Raw genomic sequence first — 7,500 nt, forward strand, 5'->3', positions numbered from 1 at the left:
CGCCACCTCCATCTTCGCGCAAAACAAACCGTTTTGAGGTCGGCGGGAGTCGGCCCGGTCGTCCGTCCGGTCGTGTCGCACTGACGCCCGCCGCGGGGCCGCAAACTGCGGGGTCATAGAGACTTCCGGTGGTAAGTCGTTAACCGTGATCGGGACCGCCCGGACAAGAAATGCCATTTTCTGGCCGGCGGGAGACGGGCCGATAGGCCTGGCGGGAAAGGCGCGCCGCGGCCCCGCTGAAGGCCGCACATCGGACCTCCTCGACTTCCGCCGTCAAATCGTTAACCTGCGGCGGGCAAAAAAGAAGCGACGCCAGCTTTCGGACTTAGTGCAATTCTCGAATGTCGCGGCTGACTTGGCGGTACGAGCGTTCGGAAGTCCCGCCGGAATTGCGACGCTTCGAACGGTCGAGGCGGCCAATCTCGACCTCAGCGGCGGCACTGGCGCGATACACGTTTCTGCCGCCAGGGGGGGGGGGGGGGGTGGGGGGGGGCAAGCCAGCCGGCCGGGGGCGCCCGGCGCCGATCCGGCGCTTACTCGACACGCTCGAGCATCCGAACCCGTCTTATCTACGGGACCGCCGTTGCCACTTGAACACCTTTCGCCGAGAGTATCCGGGCACCCCACCTACCCGCCGGAATCACGAACCACGAGGTAGAAGTCAGGAACCAACAGGAGAAGTCGTGAACTAAATGGCGAATTCATGAACCAAACGGAGAGAAGTCATGAACCGAGCGGTTTAGGGTCAGGGTGAGGGTTGTTAGGGTGAGGCCGTTAGGGTGAGGCCGTTGCTTCGAGCGGGAAGATGGGCAGCCCCGCCCCCCCCCCCCCCCCCCCCCGTTGGGTGGAAGGAAACCTCTGCTGCGGGCCCGGCAACCATCCCGAACGGACCCGCTGGGTCCAAATGTCTGCCGAGGGCGGTCCTGCTGCGGTCGCGGGTTCGTTGGAAACCTCTCCTGCTGCTGGCATGGCCACCCTCCCCCCCCCCCCGCCCGACTGACGACCCTGCGGGCCCGGCGACCCGGTGTCCCGTTGCCGCGCGGGGAGTGATCCTCGGGGCCGTGCCGGGCGGGCCCAGCGACACGAAGAGAGTGGGGGGGGGGTCGGAGGGAGTGGCACTGGGGAGAGAGGGGTGGGGGAGAGAGTGCCCCCCCCCCCCCATTAGGGGCGAGTTTATGCAGTCATCAGAGTTTATACCTAACCTCATGATGCTTTATTAGCCGGATAGGCTGTCTGACCTCGCCCCCAGTCCCTACTCCTTCCACTGGATTCTTCTTATACCCTCTTTTTCTTCGTGCCCCCCCCCCCCCACGCAGGGAGGGTTCCAAGAGGGAGGAGGGAGGGAGGGAGTCCCGGGGCCGTGAGAGAGAGAGAGCCTCATTAGCTGCTAGGTTCACCTCATTAGCTGCTAGCTAACGCGTCAGACCTTTTACATTCTTTAGAGGATTGAAACCTCAGGGCCTTTAACCCCCGTTCACCGTTTACACTCAACGATCCTTCCGAACAAAACCCTTACACATCTGTCCGTCCAACTGACCCCCGAGATACCTAACACGCAGATTAACACGTCAGCGGTGATCGGCGTGTCATAGAGGAGTCACAAAGACGGGCAAAATAGAGTGGTTGAATAAAAAATACTCACTCAATTGGCCGTGATTTAACGTAGCACACAATGATGCAAAGCCCATGCAAAGTCCAGTGGCCCAAGCAAACAAATAAGATAGATCTGGCTCGGCGTTCCTCATCTCCACATCGTCACCCAGCACGCCGACGCCCAATAACAATTCCCCCGCAAATTGTGCACCTCGAGCGGCAGTACTTTAAACGGCGCCGTCTTCGGCGTGGACGGCATGAACCAAGTCGGCAAGCATCGTCACCCAGCACACAGACGTCCACTAACAATTCCTCCCCCCTGCAAATTGCGCGCCGCGAACGGCAGTACTTTCAAGTATGCCGCCTTCGGCGGGGACATCGTGAACCAAATCGGCAGGCAGGCGTCGTCAGCCGGTCGACCGACCCCCAGTTGCATTGCCCCAACGGCCATTGTGCACTTCGAACAGAACAGTGCTTTTAAAATATTCCGCCTGCCGCGTGTACATCATGAAACAAATGGAAAGGACGAACCGGGCGTGCAACCGATGCACGGAGAGTGACAGGTCGTCAAGCAAGTCCGTGGCAATCCGTCGGCCGACTCGGCCGCGGCCAGCAGAGGCGTTTTGGCCCGGGCGCGCCGAACTTTGCGCGCCCTCGGTATGCGTAACACTAGCACATGCCTTCAAAACTCACTACAAAATAACCCCAAAGTATGCCGCCTTCCCCGTGGGCCTTGTTACCAATATCTTGCCCTGCTTCCTGATGCCCTTATGGGGTCGGCTCTGTTCTTGCAGAACCCTCAGGTGGTGCAGAGTCTGGGCCATTTTATCAATATCTTGCCCTGATTCCTGATGCCCTTATGGGGTCGGCTCTGTTCTTGCAGAACCCTGAGGTGGTGCAGAGTCTGCGCCTTGTTATCAATATCTTGCCCTGCTTCCTGAAACCCTTATGGGGTTGGTTCTGTTACAAAACCCTCAGGTGGTGCAGAGTCTGGGCCACTTTATAAATAACTCTGCCTGCATTAGGGTCAGGGTTAGGGTTAGGGTTAGGGTTAGGGTTAGGGTTAGGGTTAGGGTTAGGGTTAGGGTTAGGGTTAGGGTTAGGGTTAGGGTTAGGGTTAGGGTTAGGGTTAGGGTTAGGGTTAGGGTTAGGGGTAGGGGTAGGGGTAGGGGTAGCGGTAGGGGTAGGGGTAGGGGTAGGGGTAGTTTGAACTACTGCCGCTCCAGGCGCGCACTGTGCGTGGGTAATTTTCAGTGGGCGTCGGTGTGCTGGGTGACGATGCCGCCCAGACTCTGCACCACCTGAGGGATCTGCAAGAACAGAGCCGAACCCGCAAGGGTATCGGGAAGCAGGGCAAGATATTGATAACAAGGCCCAGACTCTGCACCACCCGAGGGTTCTGCAAGAACAGAGCCGACCCCATAAGGGTATCAGGAAGCAGGGTGAGATAGTGACACCATTTGTAAAACCGGCAAATCCCACCCAGGAAACATTGCAAAAATTGGCCTCTAATGCTGGAACGTGGGTAAAGCCAAACAAACACGACACGTTTTAAAAGAACGTTACTAAAACAGCCTGGGATATGCCCATGACAAAGGATAGGCCGAACCTCACCAGAAAAAAAGAGAGGGAGACCACGGCAGAGCTGAGGGATAAACATGAGATGGTGATAAAACCAGCAGACGAGGGGAGCAGTAGGGTTACAAATTAATGTCAATATGGGGCCTGCTCCCACTGGGTAATAGACAAAAACATAGAACAGGGTGACAGGAGAGACTGGATAGCACAGAGGATAACCCGTGAGCGAAATAATGGGGTGTATGCAGTTCAATGTAAGGAGTGTACCTTACGGTACATAGGGGAAACAGGTAAAACAGCCTCAGCGGTGATCGACGTGTCAAAGAGGAGTCACAAAGACGGGCAAAATAAAGTGGTTGATTATAGACAATAGACAATAGACAATAGGTGCAGGAGTCGGCCATTCAGCCCTTCGAGCCAGCACCGCCATTCAATGCGATCATGGCTGATCACTCTCAATCAGTACCCCGTTCCTGCCTTCTCCCCATACCCCCTCACTCCGTTATCCTTAAGAGCTCTATCCAGCTCTCTCTTGAAAGCATCCAACGAACTGGCCTCCACTGCCTTCTGAGGCAGAGAATTCCACACCTTCACCACTCTCTGACTGAAAAGGTTCTTCCTCATCTCCGTTCTAAATGGCCTACCCCTTATTCTTAAACGGTGGCCCCTTGTTCTGGACTCCCCCAACATTGGGAACATGTTTCCTGCCTCTAATGTGTCCAATCCCCTAATTATCGTATATGTTTCAATAAGATCCCCCCTCATTCTTCTAAATACCAGTGTATACAAGCCCAATCGCTCCAGCCTTTCAACATACGACCGTCCCGCCATTCCGGGAATTAACCTAGTGAACCTACGCTGCACGCCCTCCATAGCAAGAATATCCTTCCTCAAATTTGGAGACCAAAACTGCACACAGTACTCCAGGTGCGGTCTCACCAGGGCCCGCTACAACTGTAGAAGGACCTCTTTGCTCCTATACTCAACTCCTCTGGTTACGAAGGCCAACATTCCATTGGCTTTCTTCACTGCCTGCTGTACCTGCATGCTTCCTTTCATTGACTGATGCACTAGGACATCCAGATCTCGTTGAACTCCCCCTCCTCCTAACTTGACACCATTCAGACAATAATCTGCCTTTCTACTCTTACTTCCAAAGTGAATAACCTCGCACTTATCTACATTAAACTGCATCTGCCATGTATCCGCCCACTCACACAACCTGTCCAAGTCATCCTGCAGCCTTATTGCATCTTCCTCACAATTCACACTACCCTCCAGCTTAGTATCATCTGCAAATTTGCTAATGGTACTTTTAATCCCTCCGTCTAAGTCATTAATGCATATCGTAAATAGCTGGGGTCCCAGCACCGAACCTTGCGGTACCCCACTGGTCACTGCCTGCCATTCCGAGAGGGACCCATTTATACCCACTCTTTGCTTTCCGTCTGTCAACCAATTTTCTATCCATGTCAGTACCCTACCCCCAATACCACGTGCCCTAATTTTGCCCACTAATCTCCTATGTGGGAGCTTGTCGAAGGCTTTCTGAAAGTCGAGGTACACCACGTCCACTGACTCTCCCCTGTCAATTTTCCTAGTTACATCCTCAAAACATTCCAGTAGATTTGTCAAGCATGATTTCCCCTTCGTAAATCCATGCTGACTCGCAATGATCCTGTTACTGCTATCCAAATGCTCAGCAATTTCGTCTTTTCTAATTGACTCCAGCATCTTCCCCACCACTGATGTCAGACTAACTGGTCTATAATTACCCGTTTTCTCTCTCCCTCCCTTCTTAAAAAGTGGGATAACATTTGCTATCCTCCAATCCACAGGAACTGATCCTGAATCTATATAGAACATTGAAAAATGATCTCCAATGCTTCCACTATTTCTAGAGCCACCTCCTTAGGTACCCTGGGATGCAGACCATCAGGCCCTGGGGATTTATCAGCCTTCAGTCCCATCAGTCTACCCAAAACCATTTCCTGCCTAATGTGGATTTCCTTCAGTTCCTCCATCACCCTAGGTTCTCCGGCCCCTAGAACATTTGGGAGATTGTGTGTATCTTCCTCAGTGAAGACAGACCCAAAGTAACGGTTTAACTCGTCTGCCATTTCTTTGTTCCCCATAATAAATTCCCCCGTTTCTGTCTTCAAGGGACCCACATTTGCCTTGACTATTTTTTTCCTCTTCACGTACCTAAAAAAACTTTTGCTATCCTCCTTTATATTATTGGCTAGTTTACCCTCGCACCTCATCTTTTCTCCCCGCATTGCCTCTTTAGTTAACTTTTGTTGCTCTTTAAAAGAGTCCCAATCCTCTGTCTTCCCACTCTTCTTTGCTATGTTATACCTCCTCTCCTTAATTTTTATGCTGTCCCTGACTTCCCTTGTCAGCCACAGGTGTCTCTTACTCCCCTTAGAGTCTTTCCACCTCTTTGGAATAAATTGATCCTGCAACCTCTGCATTATTCCCTGGAATACCTGCCATTGCTGTTCTACCGTCTTCCCTGCTAGGGCCTCCTTCCAGTCAATTTTGGCCAGCTCCCGCCTCATGCCTCTGTAATCCCCTTTGCTATACTGTAATACAGACACTTCCGATTTTCCCTTCTACCTTTCCATTTGCAGAGTAAAACTTATCGTGTTGTGATCACTGCCTCCTAACGGCTCTTTTACCTCTAGTCCCCTTATCAGATCAGGATCATTAAAAACACTCACTCTATTGGCCGTGATTTAACCTAGCACACAGTGTTGCAAAGCCCACGCAAAGTCCAGTGGGCCAAGCAAACAAATAAGATAGATCTGGCTCGGCGTTCCACATCTCCACATCGTCACCCAGCACGCCGACGCCCATTAACAATTCCCCCGCAAATTGTGCACCTCGAGCGGCAGTACTTTAAACGGCGCCGTCTTCGGCGTGGACGGCATGAACCAAGTCGGCAAGCATCGTCACCTAGCACACAGACGTGCACTAACAATTCCTCCCCCCGCAAATTGCGCGCCGCGAACGGCGGTACTTTCAAGTATGCCGCCTTCGGCGGGGACATCGTGAACCAAATCGGCAGGCAGGCGTCGTCAGCCGGTCGACCGACCCCCAGCTGCATTTCCCCAACGGACATTGTGCACTTCGTACAGAACAGTGCTTTTAAAATATTCCGCCTGCCGCGTGGACATCATGAACCAAATGAGCAGGCAGGCATCATATCATATCATATCATACACATACAGCCGGAAACAGGCCTTTTCGGCCCTCCAAGTCCGTGCCGCCCAGCGATCCCCGTACATTAACATTATCCTATACCCACTAGGGACAGTCAGCCCCCAGCACAACGACGCCCCCGCTAACAATTCCCCACGCACATGGTGCGCTCGAGCTGCAGCACTTTAAAGTACGCCGCCTTCGGCGGGGACATCGTGAACCAAAGGAGCAGGCAGCCATGGTCACCGCCAGCACAACGACGGCGCCGCTAACAATTCCCCGCGCACCTTGTGCGCTCGAGCTGCAGTACTTTAAAGTACGCCGCCTTCGGCGGGGACATCGTGAACCAAAGGAGCAGGCAGCCATGGTCACCGCCAGCACAACCACGGCGCCGCTAACAATTCCACGCGCACCTTGTGCGCTCGAGCTGCAGTACTTTAAAGTACGCCGCCTTCGGCGGGGACATCGTGAACCAAAGGAGCAGGCAGCCATGGTCACCGCCAGCACAAGCACGGCGCCGCTAACAATTCCCCGCGCACCTTGTGCGCTCGAGCTGCAGTACTTTAAAGTACGCCGCCTTCGGCGGGGACATCGTGAACCAAAGGAGCAGGCAGCCATGGTCACCGCCAGCACAACCACGGCGCCGCTAACAATTCCACGCGCACCTTGTGCGCTCGAGCTGCAGTACTTTAAAGTACGCCGCCTTCGGCGGGGACATCGTGAACCAAAGGAGCAGGCAGCCATGGTCACCGCCAGCACAAGCACGGCGCCGCTAACAATTCCCCGCGCACCTTGTGCGCTCGAGCTGCAGTACTTTAAAGTACGCCGCCTTCGGCGGGGACATCGTGAACCAAAGGAGCAGGCAGCCATGGTCACCGCCAGCACAACCACGGCGCCGCTAACAATTCCCCGCGCACCTTGTGCGCTCGAGCTGCAGTACTTTAAAGTACGCCGCCTTCGGCGGGGACATCGTGAACCAAAGGAGCAGGCAGCCATGGTCACCGCCAGCACAAGCACGGCGCCGCTAACAATTCCCCGCGCACCTTGTGCGCTCGAGCTGCAGTACTTTAAAGTACGCCGCCTTCGGCGGGGACATCGTGAACCAAAGGAGCAGGCAGCCATGGT

This window comes from Rhinoraja longicauda, unplaced genomic scaffold (genome assembly GCF_053455715.1).
Source record: "Rhinoraja longicauda isolate Sanriku21f unplaced genomic scaffold, sRhiLon1.1 Scf000068, whole genome shotgun sequence".
Taxonomy (NCBI): Eukaryota; Metazoa; Chordata; class Chondrichthyes; order Rajiformes; family Arhynchobatidae; genus Rhinoraja; species Rhinoraja longicauda.